The following is a 22,847-nucleotide window of genomic DNA, read 5'->3' as shown; positions in this document are numbered from 1 at the left end:
AGATAGATCTAGGAAGTGTACCTCCTGTTTGCTTTTTTCAAAAGTAAGTTTAATGGATAGATCATTATTGTTGAGATGTTGGGAGAAGGATTCAAGCGTGGACTCATCACCCCTCCAGACGAACAAGATATCGTCAATGTACCGGGACCACGACACCAGGCCGGCACCAAAAGGGTGGCCACCCCAAACTGAGGTAGCCTCCCACCATGCCATAAAAAGATTGGCATAGCTCGGTGCCAGCCTGGTGCCCATAGCAGTCCCGGTCAACTGCAGATAATAGGAGTCCTCATATCAAAAATAGTTGTTGGTTAAAATGAGGGATATCCCCTCCAGAATGAAACTTTTGAGATCACTAGAAGTACCATCAAGATCCAAAATATATTCGACCGCTCTGAGTCCTAGATCATGTCTTATAATGGTATACAAGGAGGTCACGTCCGCCGTGACCAAGATGTTCCCTTCCTCCCATGAGGTTCCTTGTATCATCTGAAGGACTGAAATAGTATCTTTAAGAAAGGAGGGTACCTTTTGTACCATCGGTTGGAGTAGTGAATCCAAGTAATGTGACAAATTTGACAATATTGATCCAGTCCCTGCTACAATAGGACGTCCCGGCGGATTCTCCTTACATTTATGTATTTTGGGTAACACATATATTACCGGGACAGATGGTGTGGAGATCGAGATATATTCCTTGATCTCCTTAGTGATTATACTTTTCTTGTGGTATATTTCCAAGAAAGTCTCCAATTTAGATTTAATTTTATCGGTAGGATTACCTCTTAATTTTTTATAGGTATATGAGTCTGCCAGTTGCCTCATAATCTCCTCCTGATACTTAATGGTGTCCATGATAACTATGCTACCCCCCTTATCCGCGGGTTTTATAGTAATTAGTTTATTGTCTTTTAGGCTTTTAACTGCTTCCCTCTCTTTTTTAGAAAAATTGGGATTCCTAATGGGTTTAAGACTTAATTTTTCCAAATCATCCTTAACAAGGCGGTCAAACGTTTCCACAAAACAACCCCTTTTATGTAGGGGATAGAATGTGGATTTTTTCTTGAAGATGGATATTGTGTTTTCTCCTTCATTGGACTCTATATTGGTGCTAGTTTCTTCAAAAAATCTCTTAAGGGTGAGTTTCCTCACCATTTTTTGTAAGTCGATAAAGATCTCAAATTGGTCAGGGGTATTGGTCGGAGAGAATTTTAATCCTTTTTCAAGGATTTTCTGTTCATGTTCATTTAATGTGTATGAACTTAGGTTAAAAATGACAGTTTTTTGATGTTGATCATCTACAGTACTTTGGGGATTAGGGATATCTCTATTTTTTCTTCTATTTTTCTTTTTATTCCTAGAGTGATTTTTACCCCTACTTCCTCTTTGTTTCCATTTTTTCCCTCTTATTGTAGGTATTTTAGGGGTACATGTCTCATTGTGTTTAGAATCTGGGAATCTCTTCTGTGCTAATTTCTTATTCCTTTTTGAGTTCCCCTCTCTAAAAAATTATTTTGGGCCCCTCCCTCATTAAACTCCCGATAAGGGGTGTCTCTATTCCTTCTGATTCCTCTTTCTGAGTTATAATCCTCCTCTCTCCTTCCTCGGTGTCTATCATGGACGGGGGACCTTCTCCATCTGTAGTTATTTTGGGGTCTCCCATAGTTCCTCACAGGTGACCTCCTTCTTTCTGATCTATCTCTTCTATAGTTGTGTGTTCTGGTGTAGGGTCTAGATGGGAAATGTCTCTCCTCTGATCCAGCCCCTCCACCATTGCGGATCTGTCCCCTGCCTTCCCCTCTAGAATAGCCGAATCTCTTATGAGGTGGGCCTCTATACCCTCTAGGTGGACTAGAGTATTGGTGGTCATTATTTTCAAATTTATTATAGTTCCTTTCCTTTTTAGTTATGCAATGTTGCACCCCTTCTTTGTAATCATCTTTATCTTTTTTCTTTTTTTTACCATAAGGTCTGTTTCAACTCTATTTAAACGCATGGCAATTTCATCCTCCGCTTCTTCATATTCTTTAGTTTGGTTGAAAGGTTTAGCCATCTCTGTTAGGGCAAGAATTTCATCACCTAATTTTTTCAAATCATTACTCCTTTGTTTCACTATCAAATTCATTAGGGCAAAAGAACACGTATCAAGAATCTTAATCCAGTCCCTTTTAAATTCTTTTGATTCTGTTTGGAAAGAGGGCATTTTGTCCATTCGAAGTCCCCTGGGGATAATTTTCTCCAGAAGGTACTTCTCCAGACTCACCATTTCCCACCAGAGTTTCCCCTCTTTTGTGAGGGCCTTCTCAAGTTTGGTCATGATACTGTCAAGATCTTCATCTGTCAGATCTAATTCATCTTCGAACTCGACAGTATCCTGGTCAAATACACCGTGCATTTGTTTTTTTCTTTGCTCTCTATGTGAGAACATGATAGGATCCTATGCGCAGCAGGTAGCACCCAAAAATTGGTAGAAATGGTACAATGGAAAAAAAAGGGGGTATGGGTGACCACCCGCGCTCACAAGGAACAAGCAGCTAGAGAAACACACCAGATAGGGCTACCAAACCCAGACAAGCATATAGTATACAACAAAAAGGTGGATCCCCACAGCGCTAACTCGCAGGATCACTCTCAGTATTTTTCTTTCTGTTCGTCCTCTAACGTCCTTGGTACTCGGGACACCGGAAAAAAGAGAAAAATCTCTTGATTACCGTAGGTATATGCTCTTAAATAATAGCTCAAATAGCCACCACTCTGACTCACCTAGACTGGCTAGGAGAGGTTCACATCAAGGTATCTTTCAATGGGACATCAATAATATGGCACATATGGTAATGAACTCACCTAGGGTCAAGGCCCTATGTGCATCCAAAGGTTTCTTTGTGTGGATTGAAGAATACACCGGGATCAGAACTCGTTCAAAGTAAAAAAGTTCACGATTTATTGGTAAAACAGGAAACTCCAAGTACAACCATTCACAGCCACTTTCACAACCCTCACCCGGAATGGGGCTGGTCAGAGGCAAGTGGATCCTAAGTGTGTCACAAGGATAGGTGTCCTGGAGTCCTGAATAAAATCCTCTGCAAACACCAACGCGTTTCGAACCTGATTGGTCCTTCCTCAGGGTGTGGTATAATTAAAACATGATCCTGGGGGGGTTTATATACCCTAAAGCCTCCAGGACAACAATAAAACCCGGCAATTCCCTTATCCACATCCTCCATGCTAAACCTATTTCCAACATGCAGTTTCCTACAGTAAGCCTAAATTACAACATATTACAGATCATAAAAATAATAACAAATCACAGTATCGTTATTCACACTCAACGCCTTCTGGCTAAAAACAAAAGTTCTGTGCATCCAGTCCAAGTATTTGTTTGAACTCAGCGTCTCCGCTCATTGCGGTATCCGGCTTCCGGGAGCGGGCGTCACTTCCGCTCTATGCAACGCATCTGCGTGTCATCCAAGGTATTCGTCACTTCCGGTTGTCGTCTTCCGGAGTTAAAGTGACTGGAGCGCAGATATGGAACGCAAGCTTCCTGGTTTCCAGGGATATCATTAGTGACTTCCGATAATGATAAAATGGAACCCTTTCGGCTAAATCCCTGTCTCAGATGACAGATAGCAATGGTGGTACAGCCATCATATCCCCATAAAAAGACATGATAAAAAAGAAGAGTTAGATAAAATCCATCAAACGCGCACATATGCAGTATATTTATAGGAGAAAACATTTCAACTCAAAATCGGCATTTAAGCCGCGGGGGACAAGGGTTTTTAAATTATAGATGAGACGCATTTCCATTTGGGATAATCTAACATCCCTGTCATCTTTTCTCCAATTGGAGTTTATTACTCTAATACCGCAAAATGCTCTTATCTGACTGGGGTCACTCCCATGATGTATCTTAAAATGTTGGGAAACATTATGAGTCTCCACCCCCTTTCTAATATTTCTCACATGTTCTGCGAGGCGTATTTTTAATGCCCTCGAGGTTTTTCCTATATACTGTTTGTTGCAAGAACAGCACAATAAATAAATGCAGTATTTTGAATCACATGTGATGAAGTCCTTAATAGTGATGGTCTCTCCTGTTTGACTTGATTTATATTCTGTGATTTTGCTACTATCAGACTTACTTATTTTGCACATACTACAGGTCCCGCACCTATAAAATCCCTTTGATTTAATATTATTCTTATTATTGGGTATATTTATGGCACTCCTAACTACCATATTACGAATGTTATCGGCCCTTCTGTAGATAAACTTAGGTGCGGGTCCTATATGTTTTACCAACAGAGGGTCATTCTTCAGTATTCCCCAGTGTTTTTTTATTATTTGTTCAACCTGTTTATGTTGTGTGCTGAATTTTGTAATAAAGGGTACTCCCATTTGGTATTCCTTTTTCTTTTTAGGTCCCTTTTTAATGGCCTCCAATCTATCCAGCTCAGCCCCCTCTCTCATAGCATTCTCCACCATGTCGGGATTATATCCCTTTGCAATAAATTGGGATTTGAGGATGTTAGCTTGATCATTGTAAGTTACCAGATCAGTACAGTTCCTCCTTATTCTGAAGAACTGACTTTTCGGTACGCTCTTCTTCCAATTATCGTGGTGATTACTTTCGAAAGGAATAAACGAATTACAGTCAGTGCTCTTCACATAATTCTTTGTCTTCACTACTTGATCATCTATATAAATAGATAGATCTAGGAAGTGTACCTCCTGTTTGCTTTTTTCAAAAGTAAGTTTAATGGATAGATCATTATTGTTGAGATGTTGGGAGAAGGATTCAAGCGTGGACTCATCACCCCTCCAGACGAACAAGATATCGTCAATGTACCGGGACCACGACACCAGGCCGGCACCAAAAGGGTGGCCACCCCAAACTGAGGTAGCCTCCCACCATGCCATAAAAAGATTGGCATAACTTCTAGTGATCTCAAAAGTTTCATTCTGGAGGGGATATCCCTCATTTTAACCAACAACTATTTTTGGTATGAGGACTCCTATTATCTGCAGTTGACCGGGACTGCTATGGGCACCAGGCTGGCACCGAGCTATGCCAATCTTTTTATGGCATGGTGGGAGGCTACCTCAGTTTGGGGTGGCCACCCTTTTGGTGCCGGCCTGGTGTCGTGGTCCCGGTACATTGACGATATCTTGTTCGTCTGGAGGGGTGATGAGTCCACGCTTGAATCCTTCTCCCAACATCTCAACAATAATGATCTATCCATTAAACTTACTTTTGAAAAAAGCAAACAGGAGGTACACTTCCTAGATCTATCTATTTATATAGATGATCAAGTAGTGAAGACAAAGAATTATGTGAAGAGCACTGACTGTAATTCGTTTATTCCTTTCGAAAGTAATCACCACGATAATTGGAAGAAGAGCGTACCGAAAAGTCAGTTCTTCAGAATAAGGAGGAACTGTACTGATCTGGTAACTTACAATGATCAAGCTAACATCCTCAAATCCCAATTTATTGCAAAGGGATATAATCCCGACATGGTGGAGAATGCTATGAGAGAGGGGGCTGAGCTGGATAGATTGGAGGCCATTAAAAAGGGACCTAAAAAGAAAAAGGAATACCAAATGGGAGTACCCTTTATTACAAAATTCAGCACACAACATAAACAGGTTGAACAAATAATAAAAAAACACTGGGGAATACTGAAGAATGACCCTCTGTTGGTAAAACATATAGGACCCGCACCTAAGTTTATCTACAGAAGGGCCGATAACATTCGTAATATGGTAGTTAGGAGTGCCATAAATATACCCAATAATAAGAATAATATTAAATCAAAGGGATTTTATAGGTGCGGGACCTGTAGTATGTGCAAAATAAGTAAGTCTGATAGTAGCAAAATCACAGAATATAAATCAAGTCAAACAGGAGAGACCATCACTATTAAGGACTTCATCACATGTGATTCAAAATACTGCATTTATTTATTGTGCTGTTCTTGCAACAAACAGTATATAGGAAAAACCTCGAGGGCATTAAAAATACGCCTCGCAGAACATGTGAGAAATATTAGAAAGGGGGTGGAGACTCATAATGTTTCCCAACATTTTAAGATACATCATGGGAGTGACCCCAGTCAGATAAGAGCATTTTGCGGTATTAGAGTAATAAACTCCAATTGGAGAAAAGATGACAGGGATGTTAGATTATCCCAAATGGAAATGCGTCTCATCTATAATTTAAAAACCCTTGTCCCCCGCGGCTTAAACGCCGATTTTGAGTTGAAATGTTTTCTCCTATAAATATACTGCATATGTGCGCGTTTGATGGATTTTATCTAACTCTTCTTTTTTATCATGTCTTTTTATGGGGATATGATGGCTGTACCACCATTGCTATCTGTCATCTGAGACAGGGATTTAGCCGAAAGGGTTCCATTTTATCATTATCGGAAGTCACTAATGATATCCCTGGAAACCAGGAAGCTTGCGTTCCATATCTGCGCTCCAGTCACTTTAACTCCGGAAGACGACAACCGGAAGTGACGAATACCTTGGATGACACGCAGATGCGTTGCATAGAGCGGAAGTGACGCCCGCTCCCGGAAGCCGGATACCGCAATGAGCGGAGACGCTGAGTTCAAACAAATACTTGGACTGGATGCACAGAACTTTTGTTTTTAGCCAGAAGGCGTTGAGTGTGAATAACGATACTGTGATTTGTTATTATTTTTATGATCTGTAATATGTTGTTATTTAGGCTTACTGTAGGAAACTGCATGTTGGAAATAGGTTTAGCATGGAGGATGTGGATAAGGGAATTGCCGGGTTTTATTGTTGTCCTGGAGGCTTTAGGGTATATAAACCCCCCCAGGATCATGTTTTAATTATACCACACCCTGAGGAAGGACCAATCAGGTTCGAAACGCGTTGGTGTTTGCAGAGGATTTTATTCAGGACTCCAGGACACCTATCCTTGTGACACACTTAGGATCCACTTGCCTCTGACCAGCCCCATTCCGGGTGAGGGTTGTGAAAGTGGCTGTGAATGGTTGTACTTGGAGTTTCCTGTTTTACCAATAAATCGTGAACTTTTTTACTTTGAACGAGTTCTGATCCCGGTGTATTCTTCAATCCACACAAAGAAACCTTTGGATGCACATAGGGCCTTGACCCTAGGTGAGTTCATTACCATATGTGCCATATTATTGATGTCCCATTGAAAGATACCTTGATGTGAACCTCTCCTAGCCAGTCTAGGTGAGTCAGAGTGGTGGCTATTTGAGCTATTATTTAAGAGCATATACCTACGGTAATCAAGAGATTTTTCTCTTTTTTCCGGTGTCCCGAGTACCAAGGACGTTAGAGGACGAACAGAAAGAAAAATACTGAGAGTGATCCTGCGAGTTAGCGCTGTGGGGATCCACCTTTTTGTTGTATTTTTTTACAGACTGTTTAACTATAAATGCGTGTGAAATGCATATTTTACTATAAGGTGGTCAGGCAGCCAAGCACATCCTGTATATACAGATTGAGTCTACCATATCCACAATGTTCTGAAATCCAGTTTTTTATTAGCATACTGTATCTAATATAGTGGCACATTTTTTTTCTGATGATTCAATATACATAAACTTTTTTTTCATGCACAAAATTCTAAAAAATATTGTATAAAATTACCTTTATGGGGTGTGTGGAAGGGGGGAGGTTAGTGGTTCTAGGTATATGTGGGCATGCCAAAAATGTGTGTACTCCCAGAAAGGGGGCATGGTCTAACTAAAAGGGTTATGGCACAGGGACATACAGTACACAAGGTGACAGGGGGGCATACTTGTGACATGCAGAAGGTGACAGTAGGATTTACACAGGGTGACAAAAACAGATTAACAGAGAAACAAACAGAAGGTGACAGAAGAGTATGCACAGGATGTCACTGGCACATACACAAGGTGACAGTGGCACATACACAGGATTATATAGGAACACACACAAGGTGACAGAGGGGCATACACAGTGTGACAAGCAGAAAGTGACAGTAGGATATATAAAGGGTGACATACAGAGGTTGACAGAGAAACATACACAGTGTGATAGCGTGGCTTACACAGGATGTAATTGGCATATACACAAGGAGACAGTGGCACATACACAGGATGACTTAGGGCATACACAAGGTGACAGACGAGCATACACAGGGTGTAGCATAGAGCCATGGCACACAGATGGCACACATCTCACAATGGCACAAAAAACCCACACCTAAATTCAATGATTGCACCCACGAGGTAAAAAAATAACACATTGATTCATTGCCACCACAGATAAAAACAAATATTAATTCCACTAACCTCTACAGATGACTGACCTCACCTGCTGGGCTGTCAAAGATAACAGAGCTACTGTAATCACAGGAGACCAGCCTCCAGTCACTACAGAAAGCCCAGACCAGCGACTGCCTTCCTCAAGAGACTCCAGACTAAGTAATTGGGTTGAAACTTGGTCCCATGCCCTACCTCCCTTAGCACCTCATCACTGTCTTCAGCCCACATCACTTCAACATCTCACCATCTTCCTCAGTCCTTCATTACTGTCCTCAACCCCTCAACACTGTCCTCAGTCCCTCATTACCTGCCTCAATCCCTTATCACCTTTCTCAGACACAGCCCATTACTTTCCTCAGCCACAACCCCAACACTGTCATCAGCCCCAGCTCCACTCACTTTTCTCAGCCCGAGGCCCCCATCACTTTTCTCAGCCACAGTCCCCATCACCATCCTTAGCCACAGCCCCCATCATCTTCCTCAGCCACAGCACCTTCCTCAGCCACAGTCCCCATTCACTTCCTCAGCCACAGCCATATTACCATCTTCAGCCACAACCCACATCACCATCATATTTTTCTGTCAGAACCCTCATGACCTTCCTCAACCACAGCCCCATCACCTTATTCAGCCACAGCCTCCATCACCACCTTCCTCAGCCCCCTGCCCCATCATATTCCTCAGAAAATAAAACGGAAATGTATGACATTTGAATTAAGCAGTTTCAATTCCTGAGTTCCTTAGATTCCCTCTGAGCAACATCTATGTGAAAGATGTTTAAAATGTCCACTAAAAATGCCAGCGTTGCTCACATGTTATAAAGAAAATTAAATAGAAAATATTGTGTAAATAAAGATATTTCTTTTAGTGATCCATCACTATCCTTAATTAGTGTCCTCAGTCGCATCACCATCCTCTTCCCAATTAATGTCCTCAGCCGCAGCCCCGTCACCATCCTCTACCCAATTACTGCCTTCTGCCCTCAGCCACATCATTATCCTCAGCCCCAGCTCCTCATATTCTTCAACCACAAACCCATCACTTTCCTCAGCCCTCTCACCATCCTCAACACCAACAACTATGTCACCTCCAGGATCCTAGTATAAACTTATGTTCCTGATGTACAACTATACATGTCCAGACACGGTGGCACTCCCTCTATAAAATACGTTCCACACAGGAATAGGATAACGTTTCGAGGCACTTTATTGTCTCGTCATCAGATCAAAAGACATAAAGCAAATACATGATATTTATACTTACATCCAGATACCAGTGTTCACTCCCGGCGCGGGAGCAGCAGCCGGCGTCTTCCGCCTCCCACGTCACTCAGCGTCGTCCTGTGTCACTCCACTCAGGCTCAGATGCAGCCAGACGTCCCGGCAGCTCCATTGCCGTGGAGATCTACAAACAAAAACAGACATAATACAGTTTTAATACACCACACAAAAATGCATAAAAAGCAGATACATTTAAAAACAATTGGCACAAATATGGCAGGCTGGGAATAGCAATGCTCAAAAGCACACATTATGGAAATAAATCTCATTGAGCAACTATACTAGAGCAAAGGATATCAACCTCGGGGTGTATACAATAACCTTGCAATTATAAAAAAACTGTGGAGGCCCAAATACTCGTTGAGTCCTCTGGGAGATAAAGTGCCCTGCCTGTAGATCCATCCTATCTCACATTTCATCAATCTGAGTGATCTGTCACCCCCTCGAATAGATGCAGGGATGTGATCAATCAGAATGAATCGCAGTGATGCTACGCTGTGTCGTGCCATTTGAAAGTGGTGTGCCACTGGTTGGTCACTGGAACCACTTTCAATGGCATTTTTAATGGAATTACGATGTGTGGCCATTCGTTCACGGATTGTTCGGTCCGTCTTTCCTACATAACTATAGCCACAAGGGCAAGTCAATAAATACACCACGTACTTTGTGGTGCATGTCAGTCTGTACTTAATGTAATACTTTTTGCCTGACATCAGATGGTTAAAAAAGGAAGACGCGGTCATGGACCTGCATGTCATGCAACCTAGATATTTAAAACAGCCATTGCCGGAGCCAGCGACCACCGCAGGCGACCGCAGGCGACAGTCACCCTGCACACACAGAGATATGGTCGTCTAGCGTCCACATCCCCAGCGATATAGGCTAGAATCACCCTGTGCTTTAGACATGTTTAGTTTAAGAAAGTGCTGCTTAGTACTGGGCTGAAGGCTGGCTTGGACAATATAGTAGAGGACTACTGCCGTTGTCTCTGTCAGTTCAGCCCCTGAGTATGACCCCATCAAATTCATCCATCAGGTGCCACAGTTGGGGGGGGGGGGGTTGGGGGGGGGGTGGAACTGAGTTCCACCACTTGGAATGGGAAGGTGTAAATACTTTAAACTCCACCTTGGCCCCAGTGCCGAATTTCCCATTAGGCACGTGAGACATGTGCCTAGGGGCGGCACATGTTTGGGGGCGGCACCTGGATGCATGTGATAGTACTGTCAGCCTGAAATATACCAGTAACTGCAAAATATCCACTGTACTGTACTATATTCCATCTTAAATAGAGTATAAATGGATAGGACATGCAGATACTTCACCTGTAAACTGCCCTACTTAGTAAATATGTATACATAATAAAAATAAATGTTACAGTTGTTGACTTTTTTATTATTATATTAAATTGGTAATCATTAAATGAGGGCTTATAACTAATCAATAAATACAATTAGGCAGGGGGCAGCCATTATTGTTGTGCCTATGGGTGCCCTCACCCCTAAATCCGCCCTTGCTTGGCCCTAAACAGTAATTGCAACAGAAAAGCATTATAGTTTTCAGGGAGGTGCCATAAACCCTACCATTGGCCCTGGCTCTGCCTAAATGGGGTGGGAGAAGCAGGGGCATTAGGTGGAAGAGGGAAATGAGTTCCACCACCTCTCCAGGAATTGTTTAAGTCATGAATATATCCATCTCATTTAACTATCTTAATATCCCCCCACACACACTTCAGCTGGATCAGATAGGAACAGAATAGATCCCTTCTAAGAAAAATGATGTTTAGACTCCACTATTCCAGCAGATTCTGGAGCAGTAATTACATGCCTCTGTTGGTGAAGAGCAGAGATGAACTGGGCCGCCAAATTGGCCCTGGCATTTGTGCACGCATGTGACTTTTGCCACGCGCGTGCATGCACACATGCACTGCCTCTCCCGGCTTGCAGGAGAGAGGGGAATAGCGGCATGTGATGCCCACCTCTCTCCTGGACCTCAGCAGCACACAGAGAGAGCCGCCAGACCCGCTGTGAGTCTAGCAGCTCTCTCTGGGGTTTATTCTGGTTCGGGCGGCTGGGCCGTAAGCGTACGTTCCGGGTTTTTTTTTATCTGCGCATGCGTACCTTCCACAATGCGCAGGCGCGACGACTCCACAACGCTCACGGACGTTTTTTTCCGTGCGGAAAAAACCTGTCCACAAGAGTACAGTCATTGTGGGCGGCATAGGGGCGTGTTGAGGGGAGCGGCCGAAATAATGAGGGAAACTGGGCGTAAACATGGGCGTACACGGGGGTGTGCACAAAAAATGTACGGTGCTACTACCGCTCGATCGGCGAAAGCACCGTTCATTTCGGACACAAAACAGGCGGCTGCCACCGCCACCTCCAGACCACCCCTACAGATACCGCATGAGAGTGGACGCCTGGGTCTGCTAATTAACGCTGATTACTACTCAAACACATACACCTGAATGTAATAAGCAATGCTGCAGCCTATTAAGTCAAAACCATTATTTCACTACCTGCAAGCCACACACAGCACTCAAACACATTGGAAGCATATCTTTCTACACTTCTTATTTAAAGGTTTGTTTAATTTAAGGTAAGAATCATTTTAAGACCTGCTTATATATGCTAAGGTAGGTATTTGTTAAACATTTATACACATTCACTAAGTGTTTTCATATACTTTAAACAGCAGCACACTCAATCTACACAAGTCGACATGTGTCAAAGTTTTCACTCTAATACAAACATATTTTTTGTATTTATGATACAAATACATAAACCACATCTAACAGCTACAAAGGATGTTTCAGCAATGTTTTAAGCCCATGGCCACTATTTTGCACACAATCTTTGTATAGTACCCAAAATACATAACTGTACCACTTTCTGATCTGCTATGTAATTGTAATTTAAGGTGAGGGGTAACAATTGATGTGTGAATGTGTGTGTTTTTGAGTAAAATAACACATAGTGAAAATGCATGAATGTTTAATGTTGTAAGATGAAATCATCACACATAACATCAGGGTAGGTATACATAGTAAAAACTCAGAACAAACTAATTATGGACATAATTCAGTACATACACACAAACAACGCCATGATTTTATTTAAAAGTAAAAGCAATGTGGGGACACATAAATAGTGATTAAAATGCAATATTAAAACATGATAAATATACATGTAAGGAGGGTTAAAATGTATTTTTATTAGGGTGTTCATTAAGGTAGACAATTGAGGTAATATAAAACAATAATTGAATAACAATTAGAATTTCATTTAATTGTCTTAATCATAGTTGAAAGGCTAGATTAGCAGGTCCATATATGTGAAGGGTATGCCAGCGTGCACGGACGTACGCTGACTCTCACGATCGGTGACATACGCTGAGTTTCCCATTGAAAACAATAGAGACCCGTCCGTGCACGGTGGCGTACGCTCAGATAGCCGCAAGATGTCGGTGGGAAGACGGACGAGAGACGGCCGGAAATGGTGGCGTACGCTCTGTTGTACGCCAGTTGTCGGAGTCTAAGCGGTGATCCGTCCGTGTACGGCGGCGTACGCTCAAGTGTATGCCACTCCCCTTTGTCGGTGTTTGTGACCTTCCGTATGTTGATGTTTTGTGGGTGGACTTTCGCTCAACGGCCGCGTACGGGAAACGTACGCTGATACGGAATGTACGTACGTTTGGCCGCCGCAACCAGAATAAGGTCCCAAGTTTGATGGGAACCCCAAGTTCTGCAGGGGCTTTTTAAATCAGTGTGAGATCCACTTCGAGTTGCAACCAAACAACTTTCCCACAGAGAGAGTCAAAGTCGCCTACATCATCTCCCTTCTGTCTGGAACAGCGCTAGATTGGGCTTCACCATTGTGGGAAAGATCCAATGCACTCCTGTCATCTTATAAGAAATTTGTTGCCGCATTCCGGCGTATCTTCGATGAGCCTGGGCGTGCAACTTCTGCCTCCACTGAACTTCTCCACCTCAAACAAGGGTCCCGCTCCGTTGGACATTATCTGGTCCAGTTCCAGATCCTTGCCTCTGAACTTTCCTGGTGCGATGGGGCCTTGTATGCAGCATTCTGGCATGGTTTGTCTGACAGAATAAAAGATGAACTTGCTACCAGAGACTTACCGTCCAAACTAGATGATCTAGTTTCCTTATATGTTAAAGTGGACCTACGCTTCCGTGAAAGGGCTATTGAACGCAGTAAAATTCCTTCTGCTAAAACGCAAGCTCCTCCAATTCCTCCACCTGCTACTCCAGTTCTACACCCCAAGGAAGAGCCTATGGATATCAATCGCTTCCGTTTATCCCCAGCAGAGTGACAACGTCGTCGACTGGTACACCTGTGTCTCTATTGTGCCGCTCCGTCGCATCAGATATCTGCATGCCCAAGGCGTCAGGAAAACTCCTCCTCCTAGCCCATCAAGGAGAGGGTAGGCTAGGAGTAATAAAGTCCTCTCCATCAGCAACTAATTGTATTCTACCAGGTTGGTCAGCATTTCAAGACAGTCTCTGCACTTCTTGATTCCGGTGCCGCTGGGAACTTTGTGACTGCTGAACTGGTCCAGAAGTGGGGGTTGCCCACAGAACGTCTTTCTACGGCTGTCTTTCTTACTGCAGTGGATGGCAGTAGGATTCCTGATTCGACAGTCTACTACAGAACTTTACCTCTTTCAGTCAAAGTGGGAGTTCTGCACAAAGAACTTTTGTCTTTTCTTGTCCTACCCAGAGCTACTCATCCGCTGGTTCTGGGCCTGCCCTGGCTACGTCTTCACAATCCCCGAATCGACTGGAAGACTTCTCAAATTCTTTCCTGGGTTCCTTCCTGCTCTGGTACCTGTCTCCAAAAGGTACTTCCAGCTCGCAATTCTTCCACAGAGTCTGACAAATTCAATACCATCTGGGTGATTGTTGACCGGTTCACCAAGATGGCTCACTTCGTTCCCCTCACCGGTCTTCCGTCATCTTCCAAGCTGTCCCAACTCTTCATAAAGGAGATATTCAAGCTTCATGGACTGCCCCTTGAAATAATCTCTGATAGAGAAGTCCAATTCATGGCCAACTTCTGGCGAAGCCTGTGCGCACTCCTGCAAGTAAAACTCAAGTTCTCCACGGCTTATCACCCCCAAACAAAAGGCCAAACAGAGAGGGTGAATCAAGACCTTGAGGCATTCCTGCGCACATATATATATTCTTCTCAGGACGACTGGGCTCAACTTCTTCCATGGGCAGAGTTCTGCCATAATAACCAATATCACTCTTCTTCAAAAGTCACTCCTTTCTTTGCCAATTACAGGTTTCACCCTCGAGTTCCTGATTTCAGTCTGCAACCAGTGTCTTCAGTGCCAGCTGTTGATGCGACCATCCGGCAGTTCAGCAAAACCTGGAAGCTCATTCGGTCATCTCTGTTGAAAGCTTCAAAAAGGTACAAAAAATTTGCTAACAGGAAACGCAGAGCTGTACCAGCCCTCCGACCAGGAGATCGTGTCTGGTTATCTACCAAGAACCTGAGATTGAGGGTGCCATCAATGAAGTTTGCTCCCCGTTATATTGGTCCATTTCCTGTTGAGCGAGTCGTTAACCCTGTAGCCTACAACTCAAATTGCCTCCATACTTGAAAGTGCCAGCCACATTTCATATATCCTTATTGAAACCGCTGGTTCTGAATCGCTTTCATTCCAAGCTCCCCAAGGCATCTAAAGTCTGTACTCAACGTGGAACAGAATATGAGGTCAGCAAAATCTTGGACTCTCGCATTCTATACGGTCGATTACAATATCTGATCGATTGGAAGGGTTACGGCCCTAAAGAACGATCATGGACCAATACTGTAGACGTCCATGCTCCAAGACTCATGCGGGCATTCAACGCCAAGTTTCCACGCAAGCCTAAGAGGTGTCCTGGGGCCACCCCTAAAGGGGGGGTGCTGTCACGATCCGGGTATTAAAGCAAACCATCTTACCGGCTAAGTGCCTGCGCAGGCTCAGCTTGCGTTACAAGTTCCGATACAGCCGGCATCCTGAGCGCAGTGCGCCTCCATGTCAGCCATCTGGCAGTCCTCTCAGTGCTGCTGAGTCTGCGGCTGCGCAGTGCACCACTCTCCTCACCCGCAGTAACAGTATCCTTTGCCCTGCAAGTTCCGTGACAGACGCCTTTGCTCCCGGCCATAAGCATGGTGTTTACAAACACACTTTCCCGCCTTAGCCACACATGGTGGCTGCCATGATGTTGTCAGTCACATGTCTGGTTCATCCAATCCGGCAATGAGTTGATCTCCCAGGTTACCTGCCTGGCCAATCCAGGCCAAGCCATGGGTATAAGTATCCTGGGAGCTCTCATCTCATTGCTAGTGCTTCATTTGTCATCCTGCTATGCAAGTGTTTGTCTGCTGGTATTCTCTTCCTGCTGCAGTGTTCCATCCAGGTACTCCAGGTTGCCTTGTCCATCCAGGCTCAGTATCGCCTGTGTCCATCCGGGCTCACCATTGCCTGTGTCCATCCGGATTCCACAGCTTCCATCACCTCCGCATCTCTGGTCCGATACTCCGGATACCATACTCCATCCGATGTTCCACCATCGAATCCATATCGGTGCAAGTAGTTTCGTTTCACATTATCAGTGACTGTCATTTACCATTCCATCTGGTTACCAACTGCTTGTACCATCTTCCTTCAATAAACCTGTTGTATTTGACCTGCTGCCTGATTCTTCCTCTGGGTGCACTGTCGTGCTCATATGCACAAGGGTCTCCTACAGCCTGCCCGGTTCCAATACCGATCTAGACCCCCACCAGAGGTCTTTGTCTCGCCGACTCAGACCCCTGGTGTGACACATGCTATCTGCCTGAAAATTCACACAATTAAGCATAACAGTCACATGGGTTTATTTACTAAGATGGGAGTGCTATTGAAGATGGGGTGTTACTATGGGCTACCAATCAGATTATATTTATTATCTTTTTGAAAGTGGCAAATAAATATGTAGATTCTGATTGGTTGATTTAGGCAACATCCCATCATCAATAGAACTCCCATCTTAGTAAATAAACCCCAAAGACCCCAAATTCATAAGTGGCATCACAATTTTATCAAATATTTCCTTTTACAATGATAAGGTTCCTTTATACTCTGGTCATTATTTTCTCTTGAAGCTTCCACTACTCTAATTATCTTATAAAATGATGCTGCAAAGATGAATTAATGTGTATTATCTTTGCTAAATGTATTCTACCATAGCAAATCTTGATTTATAGGGCAGGCATATATTAAATTATGCAAAGCTACAATAAACATTCCGTGGAATAACCGTATTGTTAACACTGCTTTCTTGCATCCAAACTCAGAAACAAATTAATTTCTTTATGTGCTAGAACTGATCATTTAAATGAAAGCAAAAAGAGAAATGAGTCTCTGCATCTCTGTTGCTATATGTATCAATTTCCTATGCTGCCCTCCGGGGTAAGTGCTTCAGTCTAGCACCAAAAGCAATATTCAACAACTTGGGGTGTGCATCATTGGATTAATAGTGCAATTGTTATACCATGGTTTTTAAAAGAAACATATGAGTAGTGTACAATATACTGTAGAACAAATATAGATTTAAATAAAATAGAAAAAAAATTGCACTACATACAGAATTTAATAAAGCCTGTGCGAATATATAGATATTGTGGCAGAGTAAGCTTCTCCCCACATGAAAGTTAAGCTGGCCATACATCTACAGATCGATTGTCAGATTGGGCTGGTTGGAACAAAAATCTGGTAATGGTTGAGTGACAGTTTTTGGCAGTTTTCCAACATTTCAAAGCAAATGGTCAACTGTCATTTATACCCCTTTTACACCAAAAATCCCGGATCCGACCCGGCATTTGGAAGAAGTATCCAAGCCGGGTCAGATCCGGGATTTACTCCATTTACACTGCGGTGCCCATCTGCAGTGTAGACGGAGGCGGCGCTTGGAGTTGACACCAAGCGCCGGGACCGTGGTGATCCCCTCCGGATACACCGATCGCCGTGCTGGGGACAGCCCAGCACCAAGGTAAGCTGCTGCCCCCAGCACCCGTGCACCCCCCCCCCCCAGCCATTGTCCGGGAGGTGAATGGATGCCGCACACAGGCATCCATTCACCTCCTCCGCTGCCACCGCTGCTATCTGCAGAGTATAGCAGACAGCAGCGCAGGCTGTGTGTCGTCCCCCCGTTCAGGTTGTACGTCCCCCATTGATGTAAATGGGAGCCGGGTCATCCAACATGACGTACCCATTTACACCGCCCTCTACCCAGGCCCTAGCCGTGTTCTACCCAGGTCAGGACATGGGTAGAAGTCCCATGTAAAAGGACACGGCGTGACACATTTACTCCGCCTCTGACACGGGTCTAACCCACCGAAGACCAGGGGTTTTGAGGCGATGTAAAAGGGGTATTACTCTCATCGATTACCAGGATTTTGTTCCAACCAGTCCAATCTGACAATCGATCTGTAGATGTATGGCCAGCTTAATTTGGAAGATCCATACCAGGTTTTAGAGCAGTAGCAGAACTCAGGTGTCTAATCAGCAGCACTTGGGATTTTCTAATATAAGGGTTTCCAAGACAAAGTCACCTTGGATTAGCTTCCCAAGCCATAGTCCGGGTGTGTGGGCTATTGTAGGGCCCATTGGAGCCTTTGCAAAAGTCTGTGATGCTGAGATTGCCTGTATGCTACTGCCTGTAATAATGATTGCATATGGATTGACCTGAGATGCTGTGACCTGCTGCTCAAAATAAACACAGTCTTCATCTGAGTCCCCGTGTTTGTGATCCTTATCACAATATTTATTGCATCACTGTCTAAAATATATTATATCACTTAAATAGGTATGTACAGGACAATCTCTTAGCATTGTATGTATGATCTAATGCAGGGGTTCTCAATCTATTTTGATCTGGAAACCCATCAGATAAGCAAAATGACAAGACCGCGGCTAGTTACTGCAGAATGGGTGCAGTTCAAAGGAGGGACAGACAAATTGCATTTGTACCTGGTTATCTTACCCTGGTACATAAATCAAATAATACAACATACTGGTATGATAAAAGGGAAATACGAGGGAAGTGTGTTCCCAAAAAGGCACTGATGGAAGAGTTTCCTGTCTCTGCATCTGATTCTGAGATGTGTGTGGGCGAATGAAAATTCAGACCTTGGAAAAGTTAGAGTTAATTTCTCAGATTTATTAAAGATTACTCAAGGCACATCATATTTTAGCAGCAACACAGCAGTATGTCATGCACCAGTAAGCAATAGATTTGGTAGGATGCCTCAGTACAATGTGCAGATAATGGAACAGAATAAACAAGAAGCAAGATACAAGTAATTGTTCACTAGACCATTGTACTATACAACCTGGAAAGAAATGGCATGGTCTAGAGATCCATCAATCTTTATGAATTTGGAAAAAACACACACTTTATTATGTATTACAGGTTGAGTATCCCTTATCCAAAATGCTCGGGACCAGGAGAATTTTGGATAACGGATTATTCCGTATTTCGGAATATTTTAATATTTCAATGATGTATTTTGAAGTATCTTGCATTTATGCTGTATAAACACATAATATACACACAAATATATTTTATTACCACATAAAATACACACAAATATATTTTATTTGTTCAAAAAACAAGGTTTCAAAACGTGAAACAAAATGTGTGTACTATCTCAGCAGTGAATTTGAATGCCAAGCAATCATTGTCTTGCACATATATAGTGCCAGTTACATATCATGTCCCCAGTGATGCTGTTACAAATGTCCCCAGTGAGTTTTTAGCAAAAAAAAAAAAAAATTTTCACTTTCTGGAATGTCTGGTTTTCGGAATAATTTGGATAACGGATATTCGGATACGGGATACTCGACCTGTATTCAATCTACATACTGAGGGGGGAATCAGGTATTCCACTCTGATCATATATGTTCAATAGGTTTTACTCAAATAGTACTATATACTATAAAAACACTAAGGGGCTATGTATTAACCCCTTCCCGACATTTGACGTACATGTACGTCATGGCCGGGATGTACTTCCCGACACATGACGTACATGTACGTCATGACTTCAAAGTGCCACCGCGTCCACAGACGCGGTGACAGAGGGACGATGTCTGCTGTCCCTGACAGCAGACATCTTCCCTCATTGCCCAGGGGGGGGGGCAGCGATACCCCCCCCATTCGGCGATCGCTGTGATTGGCTGTTCAATGTGAACAGCCAATTACAGCGTTTTCTGTGTACCGGCGAATAACGTTCGCCGGTGACACAACAGGGATCAGTGGTGATTGGTGATGTAAAGTACAGCACCAATCACCATCGGGTGTAAGGGTGACACTGGTGTCACCCCACCTCACCCCACCTGCCCCCAAAAGGCTGTGATTGGTCCGTCGGACCGACGGACCAATCACAGCCATTACACCTCAAATGAGGTAACGGAGACAGCCCTGCAGCCACCATTCCGGTCAGGAACAGCGTGCAGAGCAGTCTCCGTGCCCATCTGTGCCCTATACTGACCTGATCGTTGGTGGCATCCGTGCTGCCAGCTCCTGGTGTAACTTCCTTGTGACTTCCTTGTGTTGCTGCTGCTGCTGCTGCAGCAGCGTCATTGTGGCAGAGATTTAAATTGTGTGCTATTATTTTGTGCTATAATTTTGTATCTGCTCCCCCCTGCTGCCCCCCTTTTGTGCTGATCACTATAAACTATAAAGTGATCAACACCTTTTTTGGGGTGCAGGGTTTATATATACCCTGTCAGGTTGCACCCACAGTTGTGTGCCTGCTGCCCCTCACATTGCTGCATCACAGTGTTGCATCACTGATTAGCAGTTGTTTTTTTTTGGAGAGTGCTGTGGGGTTAAATTGTTTTTACACCCACGGTGCTTTTGTGGGTGTCCTGTGGCTGCTGAGCGCTGATCAGTGACGTACATCACTGATCAGCATTTTTGGCACAGGGTTGATCTAATTTTTTTTTTTGATCAAATTTCTGTTGCCTTTGAGTCATCAGCAGTTTTTTTTTATTTATTTTTTTGGAGAGTGCTGTGTTTTTTTTTTTTTTTAAATTGTTTTTACACCCACGGTGCTTTTGTGGGTGTCCTGTGGCCGCTGAGCGCTGATCAGTGACGTACATCACTGAACAGCATTTTTGGCACAGGGTTGATATAATTTTTTTTTCTGCAGTTTTTTTTAATTGTTTTTTTTTGGAGAGTGCTGTGGGTTTTTTTTTTTTTTATTGTTTTTACACCCACGGTGCTTTTGTGGGTGTCCTGTGCCCGCTGAGCGCTGATCAGTGGCGGACGTTACTGACCAACATCTGTGCTCAATTTTTGGCGCAGGAGCTTTTTTTTTTTCTTTTAAACTTACACGTGTTAAAGCACTACATACACACTACATACCCCCCGTGTTGAAATAAAGTTTGTACCCCCCCCTACACTATACACTACACTTAAAAATAATAAAAATGTCCCAATCATCGCAAAGACTGTTTTCAGCGGAGGAGGCATATGCCCTTCTTGCCTCTGACACTGACACAGCCAGTGAAGTAAGCGATGAATTGGCATTTGTCTTAAGCTCCTCTTCCTCCTCTAGTGATGAGGGACCCCCTCAAAGACGCCCCCGTAGAGCAGCTGAGACCCCCCCCAATGATTGATCTCGTATGGACCCCACCACCAGACAATTTTGAGCCCCAGGTTCCTGAGTTTTTGGCCAACCCAGGAATCCAATTTGATAGTACAGGCCTCAAAGAAATTTACTTTTTCAAAGTCTTTTTCTCTGATGATTTTATAAATTTAATGGTGGACCAAAGTAATTTATATGCCCAGCAGTTTATTGCCCAAAACCCCACGTCATCATTTGCTAGGTGGACCCCTGTAGATGCAGTACAGATGATGATGTTTTGGGGTCTGGCGTTACATATGGGCATAGTTAAAAAGCCAGAAATTAGGCAATATTGGAGTACAGATGTTCTGTACAGCACCCCACTTCATCGTATGGCCATGACCCGGACTCGTTTTAAGACAATCCTTAAATTTTTGAATTACAACGATAATGCACAGTGCCCACCCAGAGATGATCCCACCTTTGACCGGCTATTCAAAGTCAGGCCGGTCATTGATCATTTCAGCGCCAAATTTGCTGAGATGTACATCCCCCAAAAATTCATTTGTGTAGACGAGTCACTTATACATTTTAACGGAAGGGTTAAATTCCGCCAGTACCTTCCCAATAAGAGGGCAAGGTATGGCATAAAAATGTATAAGCTGTGCGAAAGTACCTCAGGGTACACCCACAGGTTTAGGGTATATGAAGGGAAGAACACAAGAATTGAACCGCCAGAATGCCCCCCCTAACCTCGTAGGTGTTAGTGGAAAGATTGTCTGGGATTTAGTGCACCCCTTCCTGGATAAGGGTTATCACCTCTATGTGGATAACTTTTACACCAGCATCCCCCTGTTTATGGCCCTTGGTTCAAGAGGTACAGCAGCTTGCGGTACTGTGCGCAAGAACCAAAGAGGCCTCCCAAAAACGCACGTTGCCCAATTACTGAGAAAGGGTGAAAGCAGGGGAATATGCACCGAAAATATGTTGTTGGTCAAATATAAGGACAAGAGGGATGTCCTTATACTGACAACAATTCACGGAGACAGTACCACCTCCGTCCCTGTACGAGGTACCAGTACCCACACCTCAAAACCTATTTGTATCCTTGATTACAATAAGTACATGGGCGGAGTGGATCTTTCAGATCAGGTACTGAAGCCGTACAGTGCCCTGCGTAAAACAAAAATCTGGTATAAGAAGCTGGCCGTGTATATCATCCAGATGGCACTGTATAACGCTTACGTACTATTCCGTTCTACCAGCCAGACGGGGACATTTATGCACTTTCAAGAGGAAGTCATAAAGGGCCTAATATTTGGGAACCAGCAGGCAGAGGGCCCCAGTACTTCTAGTACTGGCCCCAGTACTTCTAGTACTGGCCCCCGTATTGTATCAGGGCAGCATTTTCCAAACGAAATCCCCTCCACTGGAAAAAAGGGCAGGACACAAAAAAGGTGCAAAGTTTGCTATAAAAAGGGAATACGAAAGCAAACTAATTTCCACTGTGAAACTTGCCCCGACAAACCCGGCCTATGTATGAAGGAGTGCTTTAAAATATACCACACATCTATGGATTATTAGGTTCATCATTTCACCGTGCTTCGGGGGTCTTGCTAATGCGACATAGCACCCACCATTCA

General features: G+C 43.6%; 1 long non-coding RNA gene across 2 annotated transcripts in view; it reads right to left on the bottom strand.

Moving 5' to 3' along the window:
• LOC146058943 (uncharacterized) overlaps window positions 1–22,847 on the bottom strand; it is a 130,803-nt gene that overhangs the window by 10,160 nt on the left and 97,796 nt on the right. Inside the window, exons 3-4 of one of the 2 annotated variants that reach the window (XR_014470053.1) lie at window positions 9,561–9,701; window positions 2,890–3,604 (exon numbers count right to left, since the gene is read on the bottom strand). This is a non-coding gene — a long non-coding RNA (uncharacterized LOC146058943). Of the gene's footprint in view, window positions 1–2,889; window positions 3,605–9,560; window positions 9,702–22,847 lie in introns of those variants that run through there. The other variant, XR_014470054.1, reaches the window with a different exon arrangement.

This window comes from Crinia signifera, chromosome 2 (genome assembly GCF_055691185.1).
Source record: "Crinia signifera chromosome 2, ASM5569118v1, whole genome shotgun sequence".
Classification (NCBI taxonomy): Eukaryota; Metazoa; Chordata; class Amphibia; order Anura; family Myobatrachidae; genus Crinia; species Crinia signifera.
This window is presented reverse-complemented; position numbering and strand designations above follow the sequence as displayed.